General features: G+C 49.3%; 1 pseudogene across 1 annotated transcript; it reads right to left on the reverse strand.

Moving 5' to 3' along the window:
- Positions 1-489: 489 nt before the first annotated feature.
- Positions 490-1,830, reverse strand: LOC308277388 (E3 ubiquitin-protein ligase Mdm2-like; annotated as a pseudogene). Its single transcript has 3 exons — positions 1,746-1,830; positions 1,096-1,251; positions 490-916 (listed from the first exon to the last, which is right to left on the reverse strand). The product of its transcript is annotated as an E3 ubiquitin-protein ligase Mdm2-like (transcript).
- Between the last annotated feature and the right edge of the window lie 6,259 nt (positions 1,831-8,089).

An 8,089-nucleotide genomic window follows, 5' to 3' on the forward strand; every position in this document is an offset into this window, starting at 1 on the left:
TGTATAAAGGGCCTTATATTCCAGGTTATTTCAAGAAAATTCCGTGCCTTACAAGGGAGCATTGGAAAAATTTTGTCTTCAGGGTAAATATTCCCACTGAAAGGTTCACTGCCATCTTTCCCTTACGATATACGAGAGACGCTGGAGCGTGAGGAGGAGCACATGTACTCACAGAGCACCAGACATGACTGCCAATTTCCCAAAGAACAGAGAGACCAAGGACAGAGAGTCTCAGAGTGTCTAAAATTCAAATACGGAGTCTCTTATACATGGTTTTTCCTCTTACACGAAAGATACAAATTTACATTTAATCATCTTACTTATATTTTTAAGATAAAGTAGAAATTATCCCTAAAAGGAAGTGAATATTCACCACTCTTCCTCCCTTCAAAGTAGGTAATTACACCACAAGGAATTTCACAGGGAGATGCCTTTTTGCTTTGATAAATGTAAATAAAAATAAAAGCCATCTTGTCTAAATTTTTAGGGTTAGAAATATATAATTCTACTCTTGTGACAAATCAGCAAATTGAAATATGTCAGCACAGTCATTTGAATGGGTTGTCTGCAGACTGGAAGGGATTATTTCTTTTCTTTAGTTTCTTTGCACATGTGAAGCATAAGATGCCCGGTTTTATCATGAACGGTGCAACCATTTTTCAGGTCGACCTTGGCAAATCACACAAGGTTCAACGGCATTGAGGGGGAAACTAGATTCCATATATTTTTTTGTCTTGTGTTTCTTCCCTCTTAACCTCAACATCTTTTTGGCTGCTATAAATAAGGCTGCTAGAAGTTGATGGCTGAGAAAGTCTTCACTCTCTTGTGACTGAGAGGCTTCTGTGAGAGGCTTGTGTATTGTCATGGTTTCCCTTGACGCATAACTCTCTGGATTCATTCACTGTAGTTTTCCTTCCTTCCTTCCTTCCTTCCTTCCTTCCTTCCTTCCTTCCTCCCTCCCTCCCTCCCTCCCTCCCTCCCTCCCTCCTTCCTTCCTTCCTTCCTTTTTCTTTCTTTCTTTCTTTCTTTCTTTCTTTCTTTCTTTCTTTCTTTCTTTCTTTCTCTCTTTCTCTCTTTCTTTCTCTCTTTCTTTCCCATCAGGCACATCCAAACCTGCCTGTGTTGGGTGTTCTTGTTTGATTTTCTCAAGGATTTCTCCTTTATCTTCAGGAAGCCAATTCTCACGAAAGGCCCAACACCTGTTGCAGTGTCGTGGAAGGGGAAGATTCCTTTGGTTGCATGATGAGTCAGCTAAGGAAATTCCAGCATCTTACTCACATCTAGGGAAAGGGAGATACTCCCCATCTGTGGCGCTTTCCTTGTCGTTTCAGGTAATTCATCTGCGTTTTCTTCTGTTCACTAATTCCTCTCTTCATCTACCCCTGAAATAGGTGGTCTAGATAGCAAACTGGAATATGCAGGCGTCTCTTCCGTAGCTCTTGCACAGGGTCCTTCTGATCATTCCCACCTCAAGCGGACCTGCACTCATGGATGTGCTGGGGTCTGAGGTTCCTATTGATTGACTACCACCACCAAGTCTCTGGAGATCACTGTACACCTTCTCATCTTTCATAGCGTCAGTGTCTTTCTGTGCTTCAACAGACTTCAGTGACTTCAAGAGCAGTGGCTTTGGTCTAACCAGGGTCTCTTGTTCCAAAGCTGGAATCTGTGAGGTGCTCACAGCACCGTCAGGAGACACAGACGTGCTGGGATTGCACATGACTCGGTCAGTGAGAGAAACGTGCCGTGAGCCGTGAGTCCGTGGCCACAGGTGTCGATCTCGGTCGCCAGTGACTCCAGCTGCTCCTTGCCTTGCAGGGCTTTTCGCATGGGATGGGGCAGGGGGTTCTTTCAGGGCTCCCCAGTTTCCTTCACAGGTGCGCAGAAGCCCAATCAATGCTCTGGGCCCCAGCGACCATTCCATCGTGGGGCCCAGCACGCTCTGGCTTGAGGGAGGCTCCCAGGTGGGCGGCGGCAGGACCTGGGCCTGGAGGCTTGGGGCTGCACCTCCGACTCCCTTCTTGCTCCATCGCCTCCCATTCACACCCGCTGCCCTGGCCCCCCTGGAGGCACCCAGGTCTGTGCTTATTTCTTATTTTGAAACAGGGTATCATTAAGTTACCAATCCTCTTGTCTCAGCCTCCCAGGTACTGGGATTGTAGGAATGTATTACCGCACTTGGCTAGACTTTTTTTCTCTTGGATGAATTTGACAGTTGAGAATTACTGGTCAAGTATTTTGTAAAATGTTCCTTGATTGGGAAATTTTTTTCTCCATTTTTCTCTCCCTTCCTCCTACCTTCTCTACTTCTTTCTCCTCCTCCTCCTTTTATTTTTGGGGTAATAGGGGTTGGACCCAGAGGCGTTCTACCTCTGAGTATACCCCTTTTTTTTTCATTTTGAAACAGAGTTTTGTTAAGTTGCTGAGGTCTTACTAAGTTGCTGAGGCTGGCCTTGAACCTGAGATCCTCTTGTCTCAGCCTCCCAAGTACTGGGTTTGCAGGCATACATCACTGTGCCTGGCATGATTATTTATATATATATTTTTTCTGTTATACTAGTATTGAATCCAGGGCTTTCTACCTCTGAGATACACCCCCAGATCTATTTTTTACTTCTTTATTTTGAAACAGGGTCTCACTGAGTTGCAAAGAGCCTCACTAAGTAGCTGTCTGCAAACTGGGATCCTCCTGTCTCAGCCTCCTGAATGCTGGGATTACAAGTGTGCGCCACCACGCCTGGCCTTTTTTTTTTTTTTTTTCCATGTTTGGTAGGTGATATGTCCTGCGAGAAAGAGCACGAAGGTGAAATGCCTGTGTCAGATTCTACCAAGGGCACACGTGTTCAGTCGCAAGCCTCTGCTGTGGGTGTCAGCTCTGACCACTAGCAAGCTTCTGAACTGTAAAGTATCTCTTCTTTTTTATTACTTCACCTTTTGGGAAAAAATTACATGTTCAGCCCCACTTGAGAAGTGAGGAGTTATGTGACACCTCTGTAGAAGAATCCATACAAATTATCTGGGGCTCCTCTGCACGAGAGATTTATCTCGTCTCATGATTTATATTTGGACGAACTCATGGTTATTTATATTTATTTATTGGGGTCATAATGCAGTACTGCCCGATTTCTCTTCTTGCACACATTGTTCCATGTTTGATCTTTGGGATTCTTTTGGTTGGCTCCCAGACTTCTCGACTGGAGAGAAAAACAATCTGAGGTAGATATTTTGTGAGGCAGCAGCCCGACCATCTCGACTGCTCCCGTCTGCCTCTCTCTGGTGGAAAGCGCTCTTCCTTAGGCCCCTGGATCTGGGCTAGGCTGTGTGACCTGCTTTGGCCAGCGGGAAAAGGCCAAAGCTTGACAAGAGCTCGTGCCTGGAGGTGCTGTCTTGCCACCCCTGGGAGCCGAGACTCTTCTCAGAAGCAGGGCTTGCCTGCTGGAGTCGGGCCATCCACCAGAGCCCCCTGCAGACACGGGGTGATTGAAGGCGGAGTCCTGCCCAACCGTCAACCCACAGAGTAGGAGCAAGTCACTGGATGAATTTTTTTGGGAGGTCTTGCAGGTGGTAAACAAGTACTCTGCCCCCGAGCTGCACCCTCAGCCCTTAAGTGGCTGTTTTAAGCCACTTGGTGTTGGGTAGATTTTTTTTTTTTGTGGTACTGGGAGTGGAACCCAGAGGCTTTCTAACTCCAGCTATTTTATTTGGAGACAGGGTTTCACTAAGTTGCTGGGAGCCTCACTAAGTAGCTGAGGCTGGCTTTGAACCCGCGCGATCGTCCTGTCTCAGCCTCCCAAGCGCAGGGATTACAAGCGTGCACCACCATGCCCGGCTAGTGTTGGGTAGAATTTTATGTAGCACAAGCTAACTGGTAAGCTGTTTTGTAAGTCTATGTTATGTTCCTTGAACTTTCTGTCACATGTAGTCCAATATAACAGAAACACTGTGTATTTCTCAGAGAGGTTGTGAGGAAAGAATTATGGAGGCAGAAAAAATACATGTAGCAGAGTTTGGTGAATAAATAGTAATAAATAAATGAATTGGTAATAGCGATTGTTTATTTTTGGTACTGGAGACTAAACCCAGGGGCATTCTATCTCCAAGTTACACCCTCAGCTCTATTTTTATTTTATTGTTTTTATTTTTAAACAGAGTCTCACTAAGTTGCTGAGAGATCTCTCTAAGTTGCTGAGGCTGGCCTTGAACCTGTGATCCTCCTGTATCAGACTTCCAAGTACTGAGATTACAGGTATATGCCACTACACCTGGCAATGATAGCAATTATTAATGTTAGTTTTGTAGTGGGTGTTGACACTTAGTTTCTAATTTTGTATAAGATTTTTAGTCATTTGAGAATTCCAAGCCTAGGGATCTGATACCTTCTTTATGATCACACAAGTAATTTTCTGCTAGGGACCTGTAGCATAAGACCATTAGGAACACACCTGCGATTAAATGGGAGGGTTTCTTACTGGTGCAGCAAGTTGAAATGCAGCAGGGAACTCTAGGGTGTCAGAGTCAGGAAGCCTCTTCATGGGCTGGCATGTTAGGTGGCTTTGAAGAGAGTTTGAGGTAGTGAGCTTCCACTGTGGATTGGGTGCTGTTGGGCTGATGATATGGTCAGATCTTAACAAATCCTGTCTACAGAGAAGGCAGGTGGGACCATGACTAGAGGCACAATCTGTGCTAGATGTAGTTTGGGTTCCGGAACCAGTCGGTGTCTGTGGAATGGGCTTACTTGGCCCCTCTGACTGCTACAGAGAGAGAGAGAGAGAGAGAGAGAGAGAGAGAGAGAGAGAGAGAGAGAGAGAGAGACAGAGACAGAGACAGAGACAGAGACTGGAAGGACATGCTTTGCATCTCTCGCTGCTCAGGGTCTTGCTGTGTGCAAGCCATTCTAACGTGTCGGCTAGGAAGGTCAGGGCTTGAGCTGAAGCCCCCTGGAGCTCAGACCCAGGCTGAGTAAAGTAACAAAGGCTCCAGTGTGTGGCCCTGGATCCCTGTCTACAAGCCTTGTTTGAATGTGCATGAGCCTTGTAGCCGCAGGTATGCACGGGCAATGTCTTCTTACTTTTGTGTTTGCACTGCATGGACATACATGAAATGCACATACAATTCATGCATGTGTAAGGTATGTGGCTGCTATCTTGCAGTGTTTCAAAAGCACATATATGTTTATGTGTGTGTATATATATGCACAGTTCTGGGTAGATGAATCCTAGCAGCTTATTTACTGTGATAAAGGAGATTAAATCCATGGATTCTCTACTAGTGAGCTACACCTGCAGCCCTTTTTATTTTCATTTTATTTTGAAATAAGGTTGATAGGTCGGGTCCCCCCACATGACCCTGCAGTGGAGACAGGAGGCGGAACTCTGGAAGCCAGAAGTGGAGATATGGCTAGATCCAGGCGCCCCAAGACTCCAGGCATCACGAGGCTCCAGATGTTGTGAGAGAATTGGTGTTCCCACACTGTTAGCCCCTCCCTGAGCCTCCACTTAAAACATGGGTACTTTTGCCCCGCCACGTGACTCAGCTGAGCGACCGGGACTATGCGCGACATGTGGCTCATCGGTCCCTGCTCCCTCGGCCGGCTGACTCCCAAGGATGTCTATTATTAGGCTGAATAAAGCAGCTTTTGATAATCTGGCTGGCGTTTTACCTCCCTCCTGAACTCCCGAATTCCATTTTCAATGTTACATTTGGTGCAGAAACCCAGGAAAGGAACTTCCCAGAGTTAGCCACGCCCAGGCTCCCCGCACAGGCTCTTCCTGTTTAGAACACGTCCCCTCAGCCTCACCATCCTGAACTCTGAAGTTGCCGCCGGCGGGCTCCTGGGCCTTGCACATGTTCCCCTGGCTGGGAGCCTCCCTCCCCCTCCTCCCTGTCCACCAGGGCTGCCTCCACCAGCCAAGGTGGCACCCCTGCTCTGAGAGTCCCCTCTGTTTCTGTTTGAGGTTGTGTTAAGTCATTTCTGCTGAATCCCTGTCTATCCCCGGCCCACCCTGGCCCTCTGAGCCGTGTTGGTCGGTCTTGCTCGTTCTCATCCTTGGGCCAGCATAGCTCCTGGCCAGAGCAGTGCGCAGTGAACACTATTAAGGGAGGGGTCTTATTTGAGTCTTGCTGCCACCCTGCTGAATAAGCAGAGCTGGGCTGCTCACCGCCATTTTACAGATGGCCTAAGTGAGGCCCAGAGAGAGGTGGGGCCACTCTGGTCCCCCATGACCTGTGGACACAGCCAGGCCTGCACTGTGCCCCTCACCCCCTCCTGGATGCGGGGATGCAAGGGCCAGTGCTGGCTGAGGGAAGAGCCTCGGCCAGCCACAGGGCGCCCGGGCTCCTGCGGGCTGACTGCGGCCGTCCCTGCATCTCCCTTCTTGCCCAGGCTGGGTTGGGGAGAAGAGGGAGGTCAACAAGGAAAAAAGTTCTACTCAGAAAAGAGTTGGTGGGGCAGCCCTGCACCGTGCACCCTGAAGCCTAGGCAGGGCAGAAGCTGGAAGGAAGGTTCTGTTCCCCCATGGGCTCCTCCCTTAGGAGGCTCTGGCAGGGACCTCGAACCTTTATCTCCTGGGTGAGTTTCAAGTACCAGCCAGCGTAAACTCAGCTACTGCTTATATATTGAATTTTTCTTCTTTAGCCTTGGTCTTGAGGGAACAAAGGTCCTGATAAAGCCACTCTGGAGCCAGGGACGTGGGTTCAAAACTGCTTCCGTGAGCCCCTGGGCTGCGACTTTGGCCATAGGACTTTACTTTCCCTGGGCCTCATCCCCACTTGTAAAATCTATGCTCTGTCTTCTTCAGCTACCGTCACTGCCATCGGACCCTGTGGTGTAGATGTTAGGTTGGTTAGCTATTCCTGTCGGGCTAGTTGTTCTCCAACTAGGTTCCTGTGGAGCCCTGGGACTCCTCAAACAGCAAGCAAGAACAAATGCGCAGGCTGGCTCTCCCTCTTCAAAGCTGCCTTAAAGCCTTTGCTCACTGGTGATGACCAAGGTCCAGGCCATCCTTCTCTAGGCTAGGCGCCCTGGCGGGTGGTGCTGGGGAAGGGCTGAGCTGGGGGACAGAGGCCCTCATCACAGGACAGGGATGACTCTGGTCTTTGTTCTCTGTGACCAAGGTTAAAGCAACATAATTAAGCATGCAAAGAGTTTAGCGGCCCAGTGCTTAAAATTCAACCGAAGGTAAACGCTCCCTTTACTCCCAGGGTACTGAGGAGCCACAGGCCTCCTGCAGGGTGTGATATGGTGCCAGGCCAGGAGCCAGGAGCACAGGCCTGGAGATGGCCTGTTAGGAGCTGCTGTGACTTTGCAGGCAAATGGCAAGGCTGGGTTAGGACTGGGCGCTGCAGGGGCAGGCTGATGCGCTGTGTCAGGAGCCGGCACCTTTGGGTCCAGCCATCCTGTCCCATGGTTCCTCAGTTCCAGACTTAACATGAGAGATACATCTAACTCACTAAATTCTCGGGCTGTTAGCCTGGATCCTGACTCACTGTGTGCCCTTCGGCAGACACTTCAACTCTCCGAGCCTGTTTTCATATCTGTTTAATGGGGGCAATTAGAGAACTTAGTAGGACTCCAAGAGATGTGTCGAGTTGTCATGGAGAAGGCACACAGATAAAGCCTGCTATCCCCACCCGTCTCCTGGCTGGCCCTGCGGGAGACATGCCTCTGTCCCACTTAAGGGAAGGTGCTATTTTTCTCTCTGTCTTCCAACGCCCTGTCAGTGCTGGGCTCGGGGTTATGAGCTCAGGAGGCCCTGACCTAGGCTGCTGCAGTGGCGGGATCTCAGAGGTTCCGATGGAGGCGGCGCTTGATCTCTCTCCTGCACGTTACATGGGAAGCTGAGAGGGGAAAGGGGCAGGAATTCATCCCCGGTCCACCACAAGTCAGGAACACCTGGCTGGGTCTGTAGCTGGCAGGCACCATGGGGTGCCTGACTCGGTGCTTGGAAGGCCGCCCTCTCCATTCACCAGGCTCGGTGGTGCTGCCCTGTGGTTCCTCGACTCACACAAACTTGTGCCCGTCTCAGGGCCTTTGTGCCTGCGGTTTACCGGTGGGTGTTTCTTCCTATAGCTCTTCCTCATTGCTACACAT

The sequence above is a fragment of the Muscardinus avellanarius genome, assembly GCF_963383645.1.
Source record: "Muscardinus avellanarius genome assembly, chromosome: 19".
Taxonomy (NCBI): Eukaryota; Metazoa; Chordata; class Mammalia; order Rodentia; family Gliridae; genus Muscardinus; species Muscardinus avellanarius.